The following is a 17,998-nucleotide window of genomic DNA, read 5'->3' as shown; positions in this document are numbered from 1 at the left end:
CAAAAAAAATCAATTGCTGGAAGTATTATGATACACAGCGAACTGCAAAGATGGCTTTCCTGGGCTGGGGAGATGGCTCGGTAGGTAAAAGCGCTTGTTGCACAAGCGTGAAGACCCGAGTTAGATCTCCAGCACCCACGTAAAAAGCTACAGATGGCATCGCATTCCTGTAACCCCAGTGCTGAACGGGGAGACGACAGGAGGATTGCTGGAGCTGGTGGTCAGTCAGTATAAATAAAATATATTCAGTATATGTAGGTTCCATGAGTTACTCTGTCTGAAGATAATAAGGTAGAAGAGCAACAGGAAAGAACACTTGACACCCTCCTTTGGTCCCTGGGTGTGCACATCTGTGTACACATGCACACACTTGCAAATAACACACACATACACACGATGGCCACATTGGTCACACAATAGCCAATGTGATAGTTCACACTTGTAATTCCAGCATGGGAGAGGCTGAGGCAGGAGGAACTTGCTCAGAGGTTTGAGATTCGGTTGATAATGACATGTGGCTTGGGCATTGTGGAGCACGCCACTCAGGAAGCTGAGGCAGGACGGTTACAAGTCTGGGGACAGCCTGGGCTACATAGCAGAACCCTATCTCAAAACAAGCAAGTAAACAAAGACTAAGATCGTAGAACAAGAACAAAAACTGGGAACATTTTCATTGCCCTGACGATGTTGCAGCCCCTCATCTAAGTATTTTACCCATATACAGGTAAGCAAACTGAGGCATGGGCTTAAATGACTTTCTCAAAGTCACATCGCTAGTTAAGAGTTTGAGGCATAGCGTCAGGAATTATAGGTGTGTGTGTGTGTGTGTGTGTGTGTGTGTGTGTGTGTGTGTGTGTATGTTCATGTGTGTGAGTACCAGCACGCATGTGCCACAGTGAATGCATGCCACGGTGTGAAAGTCAGAGGATAACTTTGGGTGGCAGTCCTCACCTTCACCTTCTTTGAAGCAAAGTCTCCCTTTCTTGCTGTCGTTCACAGCTGCAATCACCAGGCTAACTGGCCCACAAGCTTCTGGAAAATCTCTCATCTCTTCACCTTCTTGCTGTATGCCTGTCACAGTGTCTGGCTTTTTGTGTGGGTTCAGAGGATCTGAGCCTTGCACTTGGATGGCAAGCGCTTTATCCACTGAGCCATCTGTCTCCCCAACCCCAGTTCCGGTCTGTTAACAGCTTAGATGTTGATGGGAGAGAAGTGCTGGGGAAGGGAAGAAATCCCAAATCACTGCAAACCCAAGGAAGGCTCCTGGCACTTGTCATGACATGGTTTTGTCATGCTAGTTCCATTTTCTAGAGCTCAGAGAATTCATGGCTGGGCCTCTCTGGAAGGGAAAATTACCCCAGCGCCCGTGCCCCCCCATGCTGTCCAGAAGTACTTGGCATCTAGGTGGGTGTGAATAGCTTCCGTAATGCCATAGGGTGTGAGGAGCTCCACTGTGGAGAGGTCCATTCACTGAGCATCACTCATCAAGAGCTCTGCTGGCTGAAGTACTCATTTTCAGAAGGGGCGCGGCTGGGAAGACTGCACACATCAGATTGCCACCAGGAAAATGCGGAGATGGTTATCATGGTTTTGAACCCCCACGCCATGGGACCTGGAGAAGGTTTTCCTATACCCCTTTGGTAGAAACCATGAATAACACTGAAATAGTGGCTATTTTAACAGCTCACCACATAGTGGCTTAAGGCAATTCAAATTTATTATCTTATTCTTTGGTTGGTCAAAAGTCAGATACTGGCTTATAATTAAGTCACTGTCAGGGCTGTGCTCCTCTCTCTGGGGACTCGGAGGAAGAACCGATTATCTTGCCTTTGAGCATTTCTAGAGGCCGCCCGTAGTCCTTGGCTTATGGCCTTTTGCGTCTTGAAGCTAGCCAAGGCTCACCGAGTCTTTCTCATAGCGCATGCCGACACGGTCTCTCCTGCTTCCCTCTTCTACAGGTGGACAATCCAGGACCATCTCCTTGTTCTTTCTTTCCCACAAAGGCTGTTTCTTACAGGAGAGAGCAGATACCAAGGCTTACTGTCAAGTGGCAGATAAAGAGTTGGGCACTTGGGTCAGGGCCCAAAGACAGCTCCTCTGTATAGCCAGGGTTAGGATGTACATAGGCAAAGTCGTATCCCTCTGCGAAGTTTGGTGCCCAATGTCTACCTTGGTCTGAACTCAAACTTAAAAAGGAACTCCCAAATGGCACCATTTTGCCCTGTTAACTCAAAACGCCTGCCTCCAGTCTCCATGTGGAAACTCATTTCCCACTCTGCCCTTTGTGGCCCTGCATTGAATGTCATGGAACTGGCCTTGGGTTCTGTAAAGAAGTACTTGTCCTCAGACTTCCTTCCCCAAGGCCACTTTCAACCCTCTGACCTCACACTTTCCACCTCCAGCAGTAGTTAGTTACTCAGGCTGCTCTTCCCAACAGCCAAACGCTACCACCTCGCCCAGTAGAGTTCCTTAACTTTCGACGGTACACAGAAGCATCAGTTAGTCAAAAGGGCACCCCTAAATGAGAGGTCCCCACGATTCAGTTTCTCTTGACCAAGTTTCCGCTGAGGAAAACCATCCTGATGGCAAGTTGGGAGAGCTGTCAGGGAACTGTTTTGCGCAACATCAAACACATTCCAGGCCTTATCTAATCAGGGAGCCTTCTTCCACAGCCCTGCAGAGGCTGTTTCTGCAAAATGCTCCCCAGCCAGGAAGAGGACCTTGATTCTAAATGCTGTGTAATGGCTCTTTTGGCACAGGCAGAGTTGGTTGGCAGCTGGAGGTTTCAGGTGACCTCTGACCCTCTCCCACAGTTACTCCTGAGTCCCACTGCACAATTCTAAGCCACCCTCAAATCCCAGGCTCTAATTGGCTCTGGTTTGTTTTGCTTTTCTCTTCTATCCAGAGCTTCAAAAGGCACTTCGATAATTGTTTGAGGCATGAAAAAGGCAGGTTTCAGCTTTCTTAACTGGAATTGGAGGTAATTACTGTCTTCCACACACGAGCCGGTACATGCCTCAAATCAGATGGCTCTGGGTTGTTTTACTGAGGGCAGCTGGGCCCCCAAGCGAGGAGGAGTATGGAACCTTACAAAGCCTCTGCTACACACACACACACACACACACACACACACACACACACACACACATCCCGACATCTCAGAAATGCTGGGAGAGGCTTCCATCTTCTTCTGCTGTCCCTTCAAGTTTGCCCCAAGAGATTTGGCCTGAAGACAATGTCTTCAACAATATCCTGAAAATATGGGAAGTGGTATTTTTAGGTTTTCTCTCTCAAGAGGTAGGAACTAACCCCTCCCTGCAACACACTCATATAACACCTGTCTTGTTTGAAACCAGCAACCAAGTGCTTGACCTAGGCTGCCCAGCCTCAGAGCAGGGCCCACCACAGCCAGGCTAAGATCTGTCTCAGAGAACCAGAACAGGAACTCATCTTCCTGTGTTCCTAAAACAATAAACCCAAACACGGGCTGCCTTGGGCTTACCTCCTTTATTTTCCCAAGTGTGGATGTGGGAGCGAGACCTTGCTTCAAACCCCAGGCCTTTCTGCTGTGTCCACGGACCACTGACTGGCAGAGCCTCCTGCACAGAGCAAGAACAGTAACCTGCTGGACCTCGGGGGGTGACCGTGAGGTTGGTGTGAGGTGAGCGCATGTAAAGTGCTTGGTATTAGATCTGTAGTAAGCGCTTGATGCACATTAGCTATCATAATGATCAGAGCATGGCTTCTGGTGCCAAAAGATCTACTCCCAACATTTTCAAGACTAGGGATTCAGAAATGGGGAAATAGGGGCTGGAGAGATGGCTTAGCGGTTAAGGTGTTTGCCGGCAAAGCCAAAGGATCCCGGCTCGATTCTCCAGGACCCAGATGCACAAGGGGGTGCATGCATCTGGAGTTTGTTTGTAGTGGCTGGAGGCCCTGGCATGTGCTTGCTCTCTGTCTCTGCCTTTTTCTCTCTCCCAAATAAATAAATAAAATGTTTTTTAAATGGGAAAATAATACATATGAAAGCAGGAAGGGAACAGGGTAACAGGTCCCAACTCAAAATGTCTTCACTCTAGGGAGCATCCCTTCAACCACCCGAGGCTGCTCAGAGTACCACAGAATGGAGACTGAACAGTGCCTCTTTTTCACGATCCATCTCGGAGACACTGGTGACGTGCCACTCGTGGCTCCGCGTGTACTGGCTGGTTGCTTTCTCCCCAGCACCTCCCCACTTAGAAGCACCAAGGGGCAAAAAGATCGGGTGTAGTTAGGGACGGAGGAAGGAGGGGACAGTAATAACTTGGTCATGAAGCTGCATGCGGGACAAGGCTAACTGTTGAAATTCTGAGAGTCCAAGTTCGGTTCACTCACTGGCCCACAGACAGCCAGGGAAAAGAAGTTGTATGAGTCAGACATGTCCTGGGGTCCCCCATTGCCTTCTCGTGGTGGCCCAAGGAGTGGGCCTCAGGTCCGCCTCTGTGGTTACTCTACATCAGGAATATCACATCCAGATGGAGGGCTGGTGTCCTCTCTGCTACTGATGCCCAAACTGACTTTCTCCTTCCCAATGTCTGTCACACAGAACTCACGGAGTCCTCTAACCCTGACTGCATGCTACCACAACCCAGAAAAATAATCCCTCCAGCACAGCAAGGTCCCCATGTAGATGTTTTCACAGCAGGTGACCTTTCAAAGAGGTTGGCCTATACCTTTATACCACGTACTTTTGGTTACTGGCCCCGAAGACAATGCAGAATCACACATTTGTCTTGATACTTAGTTGTTTTATGTTTATTTCTCAGTAAACTAAGGTTCACATGAGTGAGGCCAAATTTCTTTTTTGGTCTCCTCTGCACCCAGTGCATCACTTGCCCGAGAATTTTCCTCATTCTGCCTTTGCAGATCTAAACCATCTTATACAGACATTACATATATACTTGCTGAATGATTTCTTTGTGGCAGTGGGAATTGAACCCAGGGCCCAGAGCATTTTAGGCAAGCATTCTACTGCTGAGCTATATCCCCAGCCCTGGAAGGATGACTTCACAATGAAGACAGCTCCTGAAGTCAGAAATGAGCTTTGGGGTGCAAAAAAAAAAAAAAAAAATCATAAAACACTTGAGAGTACATCTTGCTTTCTTGAACTGGGTCACTCAGCCTTATCCCTTGTTTGATGCAGTTCTGTGTTTAATAAGAGACTGAAGAGTTGTGGAGAAACACATGAAGCATGATCACAAGCATGAACTTAGTGAACCACTGCAAGCTTAAATGCCTGATAGGGGAGGGCCTAGATTATATGCATAAACATGGTTCACAGTTACCCATTCCAATGTGTAATGTAACAGCCAATAATCTAATAGTTTGCAATTTAACAGACCATAACCCTGAGAGTTTTTACATGTGGTTTTGGGTTGTGTTTCTGAATTCACATCAGATATAGGGAGCTCTGGTGGTTTAGGAATCCATAGCTTATTTAGCTCCTGTGTCTGGTGCCCCGGCCTCAGGGCCACTAGTGCCATTTGCCTAGTAAGGACTCCCCTGCTCTCCAAATAGGTGCAGAAAAGTACTGCATTGTGCTTGAGAGGAAAGTGCACTGGCTTTCAGTTATGAAAGTTGGTGTCCAAACCCCACCGCCACACGCTAGCTCTGTGCTCATGTTATCTCGGCTGGTCTTTGTTTTTGCATTAATCCTTACTGCCTAGGACGATTGCGCAATGTTGCAAAGCTCTCAGAAACCATCGCAATCACCTCCCCAGGCAGGTGCAAAACAGGCCTAAAGCTGAGTTGGGCTCCCCACACACTTTCTGTTTCACATCTGGGGAAAGGGAACGTTTGTCTTTTCTCCTTTTATTCTTTTACTTCTGCCTTATAACCTGCCTTCTCTTCAGGCTCAGTGGGTTGAAGTCTACAGTGCCTTTGCTTTACAAAGCGTGCTTAGTTGTGGATGCTCTTGATTCTGTCTATAGTTATCTAAAAAGAAAACTGCTGTCCCGAGCCATCTAGTATGGAATACTAGCTGTGGGCTCTCCTTGGGCTCCGCTAGCCCCATTGTACAGTTGGTGAAGACTTTCTTCACTGTGGTGTGTATGTATGTATATATATATATATATATATCTGGGCATGTGCTTGTGCTGTCTTGGGTCAAAGTCTCACAGCTGCAAAGGGGAGACATCCTGAGATCCAAGGCAGAGCTCGTCATGTTGTCAGTGAGTAGCTGGGACCCCAGAGATCCCACCCCCTTTTCCTGTCACGAAGTTATATCTCAAGGGAAAACAGCTGCCCATTCTCCGGCCAACTGGGACTGACGCCAGCTGTTTATTCCAGATGCCAAGAACCAGATGCACACCCACTCTTCTCTCCCACTCCCTAAGCCTGAAGTCTCAAATTTTATTGAATTCGTTAATAGCCTTAGAGACTTGCTAAAAGAGCTCTCCAGTCTCTGCCTCCAGAGAACCAGACTTACTTAACTCAGGATGACCAGGAAAACTGCATGTTAAATAACAGCACTCCCATCCCACCTATCTCTCTGGAAAATTCCAATCTGATTGCTCTTAGAACCATATGTAGAGTGATAATTGCTACATTGGAGGCACTGGTGAGCTGGTAAATGCATAACTACAGGAATCGGGAGGTCTCATTTGTAGCTTGTCATTATGTGCGGGGTACATATTCACACCACTGCTATTAATTCAAGCTGTCACCACGCCATCATGTTTGTGAAGGTAGGACAAGGTGTGAGCAATCACTTCTTGGAATCTCATAGTAATTGGTTCCACCATACCATTAGGTGGAAATTTTCAGATACCTCTGATGCTGGGTCCTGGGTTCCACCATAGGGGGACACTGCTTAACATAGGATGTCATATCCTATAGGTCTCTCCCTAAATTCTTAGCTCTTTGAATATTTTGCTTTGGTGACCAGTTCCCAGAGATCTCACAGGATTCTAACCCAGAAAGCGAGGAAGAGAAATGAGAAAAAAACAAAAAAGTTCCAGGAAAGAAAATGCAGTCACACTGTTTTCACTTTATCCAACTGGCTTTCAGCAGGGAAAGGCTTGTCAAACACCTGGTTCTGCCTTCATTGGATAAGCTCTCTGGTCATCTCTCATGAACCTGATCCTGTTGACCTGGAGGAGGATAAAAAGGCTGGGTGTCGGGGACCTGAGGGGATGAAAGAAGATGGAGGAGGACCATGGGGTGCTCATATGACCCAAGGTCGACCTATGGCTTAAGGTTTCCCCTTGGTCTCCCTGCTCGGGCCTCATGTTTGAAGGTTTTGGTGATTTCCTCCTGCCCCCAACCAGGCGAGCAGATGTGGCGGGCTCTGCAGTTCCCAGGGCTCGGGACACAGCGCTGGCTGCTCCGGGCTGACCGGGGCCTGCCCTCGGCACCCCACCCCACCATCACTCAGCACAGGGCCGATCCCGGTCAGGTGTGGGGCTTAGGCCCACCCGGCATTTCTGCCCGCTAAACTGATCAAGAATGCCAAACGACCCCTCCCTGCTCTGTGGTCGGAACCCTAAAGCAGTGCGGAGAGGCGACGCCTCGGTCCTTCCACGGCGATGGGAAGCTGCGATGCCTTCGCCCTTTGCACGCACGCTGCCCGTGGGCTGCTGTTCTCTAGGTGCGAGCTGAGAGCATTGCTGGTGTGAGAACCTGGCCCGTGCTGGCCTGGGGCCGGAAGGAACCTCACGACTCTAAAAGGAGGCTCTTTTGGATCCACAGAGCTTCCCTGGCCATTGGATGACAATGGGGAAGAAAAGCTACACAGGAAGGGTGCAGGTGTTAGCTTCCTCATTGGCCATGTTTATTTAACACTGATAGTCTGAGGAATTTCTTAGAGCCACAAGTGGGACAAACAGAAGCATGAAGATTACCCCAATCTCTGTTGAATAAAGAACCCATCTCATATCTAATCCATTCACAGCAACAAGCTGCTGCCTAGTGATATGTTTTATGTTTCCTGGCCTATGCAATCAGTGGCAGTATTGGCCATTACAATTGTGCATAAAGACATGGCACACATGTGTCTTAGTATGAAACACGGTCACCTTGAAGTGCTATGAGTAAGGGATTGACAACACCCCTTTCCCCAAAGCAGTAGTTCTCACAGGGAGGCCTAAGGGCCTTTGGAATCCCTGAGACCCTGTCAGGGTATCTGCAAGGCCAAAACTATTTTCATAATAATACCAAGATGTTATTTCCTTCTTCGTTGTGTTGACGTTTGGGCAAAATTGCTGGCGCCAGACTATAGCAGCTGTCACAGTACTCTTCACCACTGTAAACTTGTAGGAAAAGCACAAAAACAACCCCAGTTTCATTTCAGAATATTCTAGATGAGGCAGTCAAAATTATGAATTTTATAAAATGCCCAAAATTCACTTGTTTACTATTGTGTGTAACCAGTTGGGAAGGTGGCCTGGAGCACTGTGGGTGCGTTCTGCTGTGTGCAGGGGGTGCCTGTGGGTGAGTCACAGAATCCCTGTCCACAAAAGGACCGAATAACCAGGGCTATTTACGCTTAGCCATCTGACAGACATCTTCTCAAAAAAAAAAAAAACAAAAAAAAACCCTGAAACTTTCACTCCAAGAAAGATAATTGACAGCATTCATGGTCAAAATGGAAGCTTTGGAGCAAAAATTAGAATTTTTGAAAACTTGTATCTGCTACAGCAACCTTTAAAATCAATGTAGATATTAGCAAATAGAAAGTTTTAGTTTTCATCATGGAATATATCGAACTAGGAAGATCTGTGTAATGTAACGGAGTAATATTTTCCAAATGGAACCCAACTCACTCTTAGTATGACCATGCATAGCCAACAGACCCACTCAAAGTACAAGCCAGACAGAATGGATGTTAACGTATGTGAGTAAAATGTTCACTGATGCAGTTTCAGATTCCGTATTGTGATTAACCTTTAGTAAACTGCCTGTCGTTGAGTTTTGGTCAGACAAAGGAGATTCATAATTATTTGAAAAGGCCATTAAAGTATTTCTCCCATTTCCAACACTGTGTCTATGGAGAGGAAGCCGGGTTTCTTCCACATGTTTCAACCAAAACAACACTATCACTCCGTCTGGATGCAGAAGTAGATATGAGAACCCAGCTGTCTCCTATTAAGTCAGACATTAAAGAGATTTGCAAAAATGTCTTACACTGCCATTCCTCCCACTAAATTTTGTTTTTAGTAAAGTTATTTTTATAATGAACTGTTATTTTTAGCTTTTAAATGAATTAATTTTAACAAACTACTCAAGATTAAATTCATTCATATAAATATAAATGAGCTGACAAATATTATTTTTTTGGTTTGAATTATTATTATAGCAAATTATTTGCCTATTATTACCCAGCAAAGGACCTCCATCCTAACAGCTTAAGGGAAAGGCATTCATTCCTTTTCTCCCACAGTCGCTGGGCTTTAGGAATTCAGGCATAGCTTGGGTGGGTCAGGGTCTCCCAAGAGGTTGTGGCCCTTTGAAGGCTGCAGTAGGGCTGGAGGACCTGCCTTGAGAGAGGATGGCTCCCTCACAGCCTGGCCAGTTTCTGACTGTTGACACGAAGCCTTGGTTTTTGTCCCTGTGCGTTTGCTGCTATACTCAAAACACAGAGGTTGGATTTCTCCAGTGTGATCAGAACCTGTAGTCCCTTTTATGACCCAGCCTCTGGCTTTCACACCATCACTCCTGCCATCTGCCATTTGTCCCAGGGGCTACCACAGATCTGAAACACATAAACAAAGGCTCTTTGGGGTCTTCCATGAAATTGAAGAACAAAAAAATTAAGACCAGAACATTTGAGAGCTGTTAGACTAAAGAAGTTGGTCCATATCTTCAAAGTCTTTGTCATTTGTTGACTTTATTAATGTTCTGTTGTTCATGGTTACATCATCATTCTGGGTTCATTCACCCTCCATAAACCAGGACTCGGTTCCTCCTGGTCCTGTTTCTTCTGAGCTGGCCTATTGAAGACTCCCTGGTGGGTTGTAAGCCTCCCTCTGACCCCAGTTTGTTGAGGGGTGGGGGTTTGCCTGTCAATGTCTGGGCTTGCTTCTGCTCCAGTCATTCTCAGATCACACTCCTCAGCAGTCCTGGTTTCCAAGAGGGTGTCACTCGTGGGCAAAGAAGAGCAATGGTCAGCCAGGTGCTTGCAGGTATCACAGAGAGAACAGTGAGCTAAACCGTACACGGCCCCTGTCCTCATGGCGCTCCTACGGGTCTACAGGCGGGTGGACAAAGGAACCAGAAACCCAGTACAGAAGCAGTCTGTGTGCTGTGTTAGAAAGTGACAAGGAAGAGAGGGAAGGCACGGTGGGGACATGGGAACATGGACGAGAAGTGCAAAGCCTTCCCACACGCTACTGAGATGTTTAGGTCCTCGTCAGCCTCACTGAGGAGAGATTTGAAGACATGGAAAAGTAAGAGAGGGCAGCTGCCGCCAAGGGTCCGAAGTGGACGCTCACCTGGTGCCTGGGGCAAGCCAGGGGTGGAATGAGAGAGGGAGAGGGCGAGAGGAGGTTGGACCATTAACAGGATCGCGGTCATAGTAAAGGCTGCGGCTTTTTCTCTGAATGAGATGGGAGCTATTTTGAGCCCATTCGGATGGCCTTGAGGGAGCTAGTCTGGTTGGTATGTTGAGAAGATATTTCAGGGCAACTAGAAGTAGGGAGACCAGTTGGTGGAAAATGGAAAGAGGGAAACTGTGTTTGGTTGCTTTTGTTTTGTTGTGTTTGTGCCAGCTTTTGCAGTAGTCAGCTAGGGAAGAGGCGGAACTGGCTTACAGCAGGGAACGCCGGTGGGGTTGATGAGAGCCGGTTGGAGGGTGGATGTATTTTGACAGTGAAACCAACAGGGCTTTCTGGCAAATTGAAAGTGGGGGAGCCTGGTGGGGTGGGGCACAAGGATATAACTCCAGGATCTGGGGCATAAACATCTGGAAATTTGGAGTTGCTTCACTTAAGAAGAGAAAGTCGCAGGTGATGGTTTGAAGGGAAGAGAAATTCAGAACATTCCACTGGGCACAGTAAGTTGGGGTGTTCTCTGAGCTTTCCACAAGACCTTAGAAGCTTTTGCTCTCCCAAGACCCAGCCATGCCTCCTCAGGGGTAGAGACTGCAGCAGCTAGGGCAGGCCCTCTCCTGCCTGGTTTTTGTTTGTTTTTAGGCAATTGAAGCAAATCACTCATTGTGTGAAATTTTATTTAAGGGAGTGCAAGAATGTTAGCCTCTCACTCTTTTCTCTCTCTCTCTCTCTCTCTCTCTCTTTGTTTTTCTTATCAGAAATGAAAGAAAATGGGCAGTGGAGATAGGATCTTGGCCTAACAATCCTTGCAGGTAATTTGGGAGCTGAAGACAAATTTCCCCTGAAGTACACTGGAGGAGGTGGAGAGCATTCCTGCTCTAACTGTTAAGCCATACCTTATCCTGGCCCAGCAAATCACTTCCTCCCAGCCCCAGGCAAATCCCAACTTCCACCCACCAAATGTCTGTAGTTAATAAACCTTCAACAGTAACAAAACCCCAAAGTGAGAAAAGAAAGACTGATTTTGGAGAGCGACATCTCAGAAGGGCTGCTGGGGCACAGCTCTCCAAAGCACAGTGCTCAGAGGACATGACAAAGCAGGGAAGTTGAGGCTGGGGCATGACTTCTTTCAGAGGACCCTAGCCGGGCAGGTACTTCACTCAGGTAAAGTGACCCTCCCTCTCCCCACACACAGAGGGCTCAGCGGTCGAGATGCTTGCCTGCAAAGCCCAGTTCCATTCCCTAGTACCCACTTAATGCCCAAAGTGGTACATACATCTGGAGTTCTTTCGCAGCAGCTAGAGGCTCTACCTAGAGGCACACACACACTCTCTCTGCTTGCAAATAAATAAATAAATAACTTTTAAATGATCTTTCCCCCGCCCCTTTTTATTTTTTAAGTATTGGCAATCAAATGCAGAGCCTTGAACATAATAGGGCAGAGCTGTACCACCAGGCTGCACCCCACCCCTTTTTGCATTTTAAATTTTGGGACGGTCTCACTAAGTTGTCCCAGCAGGCCTTGAACTTGTGTTTCTTCTGCCATCAGCCTCCCAAGTAGCTTGGATTACAGGTCTGTACTACCAGGCCTAGCACCAAAATCTTTTTCTTCTTCCTTTCCCTTCCTCCCTTCCTTCCTCCCTTCTCTCCTTCCTTCCTTTCTTTTTTAAAATATTTTATTTATTTATTTGAGAGAGGGAAAGAGGCAGAGGAAGAGAGAGAGAGAAAGATAGAGAGAGAATGGGCACTCCAGGGCTTCCAGCCACTGCAAACGAACTCCAGACGCATGCACCCCCTTGTGCATCTGGCTTACGTGGGTCCTGGGGAATCAAACCGAGGTCCTTTAGCTTTGCAGGCAAGCACCTTAACCGCTAAACCACCTCTCCAGCCCTCCATCCTTCCTTTCTTTTCTTTTTTCTTTCTTTCCTTTCTTTGGTGTGCAGGCACACGTGTATGTGGGTGTGTGGGTGCATGTACACAGGTGTGTATGTGTGTGCATAAGCCAAAGGACAAACCTAGGTGTCATCCTCAGAAATGCCATCTACCTCTTTGTGAGACAGGGTCTCTTATTGGCTGGGGGCTCATTGCTTAGGCTAGACTGGCTAGCCTGTGAATTCCAGTGAACCTCCTATCTCTGCCTCCCCAGTGCTGGGGTTAGAGGTACATGCCCCCCCCCCACACACACACCTGGCATTTTACATGGATGCAGGAGATTGAACTCGGGTCTTCATGCTTGCAAGGAAGGCAAACACGTTACCCGTTAAGCTATCTCCCCAGCCCAATTTGCTTTTCTTGATCAGACTTCCTCAGTTATTTTGTTAGACCTTCAAATTACTAACCATGGTCCAGCTCTTTACATTGGCTAAAATCTCCAGAAGCCATTATCGAGCCACTATATATTAAGGTTCTTACTAAGTTAAGGCAAGACTGGAGTTTCCAAATTCTGGTTTAGGTCAGTTAGCTGATGGTTGACTTGCAAGTCACAGTGACTACTATGGCTGGCTCTTGTCACGACCTAGGCAGGGTCCTCTGCTTCATGCATGTCACCTAGATCAGGTCTCCATCTCGTGGACTTTTAAAACCATCCCACACAGCTTCCTGACCTTACAGATATGCGTTCCATGTCTATGTCGTCTGACCCAGGAGCCACTGGCCACCGTGAAGTGACTGACATGTGGAGAATGAGACCAAGGAACCGAGTTGAAAAAACTTTATTTGTTTCATCTCGATTTGAATTTATTCACAGTGGTTGCTGTATTGGTCAGCCGAGTTCTAGGAGGTTCTGTTATTCCAAAAGCTAGTGAACCGACAAGGCAGGGGCTGCAATCTCAGAGCTGGCTGAACCCAAAGTACGCACCTTCCTCTTTGCTCCCCTCTCCCCGGTAAAGAGACTGGCATCGCACAAAGTGGAAGGCCCAGGAAGGAACTGACTAGACAGTATGCAATCAACCAAAAAAAAAAAAAAAAAAAAAGCCAACTCCTCTAAAAACTGGGTCTGTTTTGTTGTGCCGAAGGCCCCACGGGGGACCAAACAACCCGGCTGGAGGTTGACACCCTAATCCCGGCCACTTCCCAGACTCTGTCATGGCCCAGTGGGCTGAGGGTTCTATGCCTCACCAATCCCAACCCTGCTCTTTAGACAGCAGCATTTCCTTCTTCCCGGCTTCCCATTGATCAACTGATTGGTGGAGAGAGATGGTGAGCTCCCTGGCTCAGCCTCACCCCAGTCCAAACACGCAACTCTCAGGGGCTCCCACCTGGGGCACTGCCCACGAGTCCAGCCACCGCGTGCCTGTATGCCAGCGCACAGCCCGAGCCCAGTGGGTACTGTCTCATGAGCCTGAGCGTTCGCCGCTTCCGTGCCACCCCCCCCCCCGTGCCAAACCTCTGCAGCCACGCGAGGCGCAGGACAGAATCACGAGCTGCCACTTCCACGGCTGCTCCCTGCTGCCCGCTGTGATTTCGTGTGGTCAGCTGCGGGCCCACCGTCCACTCTGCTTGGCGCCTGGCTTCTCTGCCGATGGGCAGACACCGCGAGCTTGTCCTTGTCCCCGACTTTTGCCCGCGCCCTTCCTCATGCCTCTAGCTTGCTTTACCTCTTTGTTCTGTTTTGCATATGCATAGGATGTGCAGTGTGGTACGTGTGCGCTGGCGTGCGCGGTGTATGAACCTGCCCGGGGCTGCAGTGGTCACAGAAAACATTGGGTGGCCCCTCCATCATCACCCGCCTCATTTCCTTGTGGCGGAATCTCTTTAAAAAAAATTTTGGGGGGCTGGAGAGATGGCTTAGCGGTTAAGCGCTTGCCTGTGAAGCCTAAGGACCCCGGTTCCAGGCTCGGTTCCCCAGGTCCCACGTTAGCCAGATGCACAAGGGGGCGCACTCGTCTGGAGTTCGTTTGCAGAGGCTGGAAGCCCTGGCGCGCCCATTCTCTCTCTCCCTCTATCTGTCTTTCTCTCTGTGTCTGTCGCTCTCAAATAAATAAATAACTAAATAAATAAATAAATAATTTTTGCTCATTTTTTATTTATTTATTTGAGAGCAACAGACAGAGCGAGAAAGGCAGGTATAGAGAGAGAGAGAGAGAACGGGCGTGGTAGGGCTTTCGGCCATTGCAAACAGACGCGTGTGCCCCCTTGTGCATCTGGCTAACTTGGGTCTTGGGGAATCAAGCCTCAAAACGGGGTCCTTAGGCTTCACAGGCAAGCGCATAACCACTAAACCATTTTTCAAGCCCTTGTGGTGGAATCTCTTGCTGATCCTTGTTTGCGAGCTCCAGCTATGCTCTGCTTGCTGCTCCTCTGCAGAACTGAGGTTACCGAGGAGCATGACCACACCCAGCTGCCTATGTGGGTTCTGGAAATTTGAACTCAGGTGGTCTCAGGCCCCCCTCTGGCACTCACGCTTGGGCATAAAATAACCCTAACTGCTGAGCCACCTCTCCAGCCCTGCTTTACCTTCTTTAAAAAAAATTATTTATATATTTATTTGAGAGAGAAGGAGAGAGAGAGAGAAAGAGGCAGATAGAGAGAGAGAATGGGCACACCAGGACATCCAGCCACTGCAAATAAACTCCAGATGCATGTGCCACTATGTGCATATGGCTTACATGGGTCCTGGGGAGCTGAACCTGGGTCCTTAGGCTTCGCAGGCAAGCACCTTAACCACTAAGCCATCTCTCCAGCCCCTGATTTACCTTTTTGAAGGCATTGATCACTTGTATGTAGTCAGCTCTGTACATCTACAGGTTCTGCATCTGTGGATTCAATCAACCACCGTTGGGAAATAATCAGAAAAAAAAAGTTACATCTGTTCTGAATATGCACAGACTTTGTTCCCTGTCTTTATTCGCCAAACAATACAGTATACTGGCTATCTACGTACCATTTACATTGTATTAGGTACAAGTAACGTCGAGATGATTTAAAGTATATAAAAGCATGTGCAAAGGTCACATGCAAGTGCCACATCAATCTATGTAGGAACTTGAGCACCTGTGGGTTCCAGTCTCTGGGGGGTCCCAGAGCCAGTGCTCTGTAGTTATTAGGGATGACTATATGTTCGTTTGGTTATTATCACCTGCAGTAACCCAAAGAGCTTTTCTTTAACCTGGGATCTCCAGTTTCCAGAAATAGTCTACCATGTAGCTCTTCACTGACTATTCTCTGGATTAATGAATGAATGATTACTTTGAGTACAGGGGTCAAGGCAGAGGTAGGCTTAGACTTGGCTCGCTCTACACAGATCAGTGCTTTCATGATTTGGACACCGAACCATGAGAAACAAAGAGATTTGCTGGTCTAATTTCTTTTGCCCTGGGAAAGCTAAAGATCACAGATAATCCACAACTCAGTGCCAAGTTCTCTGATTTATAATCAAGGAACTATTCACTCAGAGGTAAACAAGAGCAAGAGAACTGTGGGAGGAGAGTGATGGGAAACAGACGGAGAGACCCATGCAATATCTGCACGCCTTCAACTGGGCTGGGTTCCTGTCAGCACATGCTCAAACTTGCATCCAGAGAATCCTGCTGCTTCCCAGAGTCCTTTGGGTCATGATGCCCTGGTGGCTGCTGAGAGTGTGTGTGGGGGGGAGGGTCTCTGAAAGAGGGGGTGGCATAAATAATTTCCATCATTCGATAATGATGAGATCTGTACCCATCTGAAAAAGGGCACCTAGAAAAGCAGGCATTTCCCAAAGATGCCCAAGCTCACCAAGGTCATCAGCTTTCCTAAATCGTGAATGAAAGGAGAGTCTTTCTTCCTTAAAGTGTGCTAGCTACATTATTTATTTATTTACAAGGTGGGAGGGAGAGAGGGAAAGAAGGAGAGAATGGGTGTGCCAGGGCCTCCAGCCACTGCAGACAAACTCCAGATGCATGCAGCACTTTGTGCATCTGACTTTTGGTGGGTAGTGGGGAATAGAACCCTAGCTGTTAGGCATTGCAGGCAAGCATCTTAACCATTGAGCCATTTCTACAGCCTTAGAAATGTATCTCATTATTCCACCTTTAAACCTCAAAGAAGAAAAAGTAGTATTGCCTAGAAAGGCCTAACTCATAGGAGGTAGTCAGTAAATATTGAATGAATTATTGAAAATGCCAAGCCAAAAGGGATCGCTGGTAGAATGGTGTCACCAAGTAATAGTAAGTGAGGACCAGGAACCATGAGCTGGACTCTGTAACAGTTATGGAACTTTAGACATGGCTCTGTTTCCTGACTTGAAAGTCCAGCCTAGCTGGACACTAATTCCCTCTCCTCTTTGGAACTCTCTAATTCTCTGAATATACACCTTCATTGCTTTGTTGTGGACTAGTTCTTTTTTTAAAAAATTATTATTATTATTTTAGAGAGAGAGAGAGGAGAGATAGATAATTGGCACACCATGGCCTCAGCCACTGCAATCAAACTCCAGACATTTGTGCCACCTAGTGGGCATGTGCAACCTTGTGCTTTCCTAACCTTTGTGTGTCTGGCTAATGTGGGATCTGGAGAGTCGACCGTGGGTCCTTAGGCTTTGCAGGCAAGCACCTTAACTGCTAAGCCATCTCTCCAGCTCTGGGCTAGTTCTTATGTGTGTCTTCTGGAGAGTGAGGACAGCTGCTCTGGAGCTCATCATTATTTTGAAGCACCACACATGATTCAACAGCAATTCTTCCAGAACATTGTCCATGTTCTCCGTGAAAGAAGGTTCTAGAAGGTAGCAGTTATCAAAATAGGAAGTAGAGCCAGGCTGTTGTCACTTTATCAGATAGTGCAGGCTTAACCAAAGTTCCTATCATTCTCATGTGGTTCTGGGATTTTGGGCCAGGTTTGGGAGATGTTCTGTTTGGAGCAGGGAGAAATTGCATCTATTGCTTATACAGTTTGTTATCTATGTTTCTCTTTTCCATAGCTCATCTTGGGGCCATGGGGCCCTTAGATGCCTTTTTGCCTAGGTCATACCACTATCCTCTTTGGCATGTGACTTGAAGCTGCCTCTGACTCAGCCTTTTCCTCGTGCTCTTACAAGGATCCCAGAGCACCATTCTACCAAATGTCACACCCCACTTCCACCTTTCTGAACTCTATGCACAGCCTTGAGCCTCTGCGCTGAGGAGTCTCGGTGCAGGATTCCCGTGGACCTCAGTTCCCTAAGATGGGAGGCCAGCTCTGCTTTTTCCAGCCCATTGCGGGCCTCTTTCCCATGACGGGGGCTATGTTATGTAACTCCTCCAAAGCCAGGGACTTTTTTCTTTTTAATGATCATAGGTACTCTAGGAAAAGAGAAACATTTTTTATGATCCCAGTAACGAAACAACGTAATGAAAATCATGGCAGCCATCAGTGTCATAAAAACCCATGGCGAAAGCCTCCGTTCTTTCTCAGAGGAGACCCTGGGAACTCAGAGCTCTCTGAAGCCCTAAGTGGCAAGGGCCTTGCTGAAGGCCTTGGGACGCCAGCTGATGGCTGATGAAAGGATTTTAACGCGCCAC

The 17,998-nt window shown here is 47.5% G+C and overlaps 1 long non-coding RNA gene across 1 annotated transcript in view; it reads left to right on the top strand.

Moving 5' to 3' along the window:
• Positions 1-237: 237 nt before the first annotated feature.
• Positions 238-17,998, top strand: part of LOC123462119 — a 31,474-nt gene continuing 13,713 nt past the window's right edge. The window contains exon 1 of the long non-coding RNA XR_006638118.1: positions 238-724. This is a non-coding gene — a long non-coding RNA (uncharacterized LOC123462119). The remainder of the gene's footprint in view (positions 725-17,998) is intronic.

Source organism: Jaculus jaculus, chromosome 7 (genome assembly GCF_020740685.1).
Source record: "Jaculus jaculus isolate mJacJac1 chromosome 7, mJacJac1.mat.Y.cur, whole genome shotgun sequence".
In the NCBI taxonomy this organism is placed as follows: Eukaryota; Metazoa; Chordata; class Mammalia; order Rodentia; family Dipodidae; genus Jaculus; species Jaculus jaculus.
This window is presented reverse-complemented; position numbering and strand designations above follow the sequence as displayed.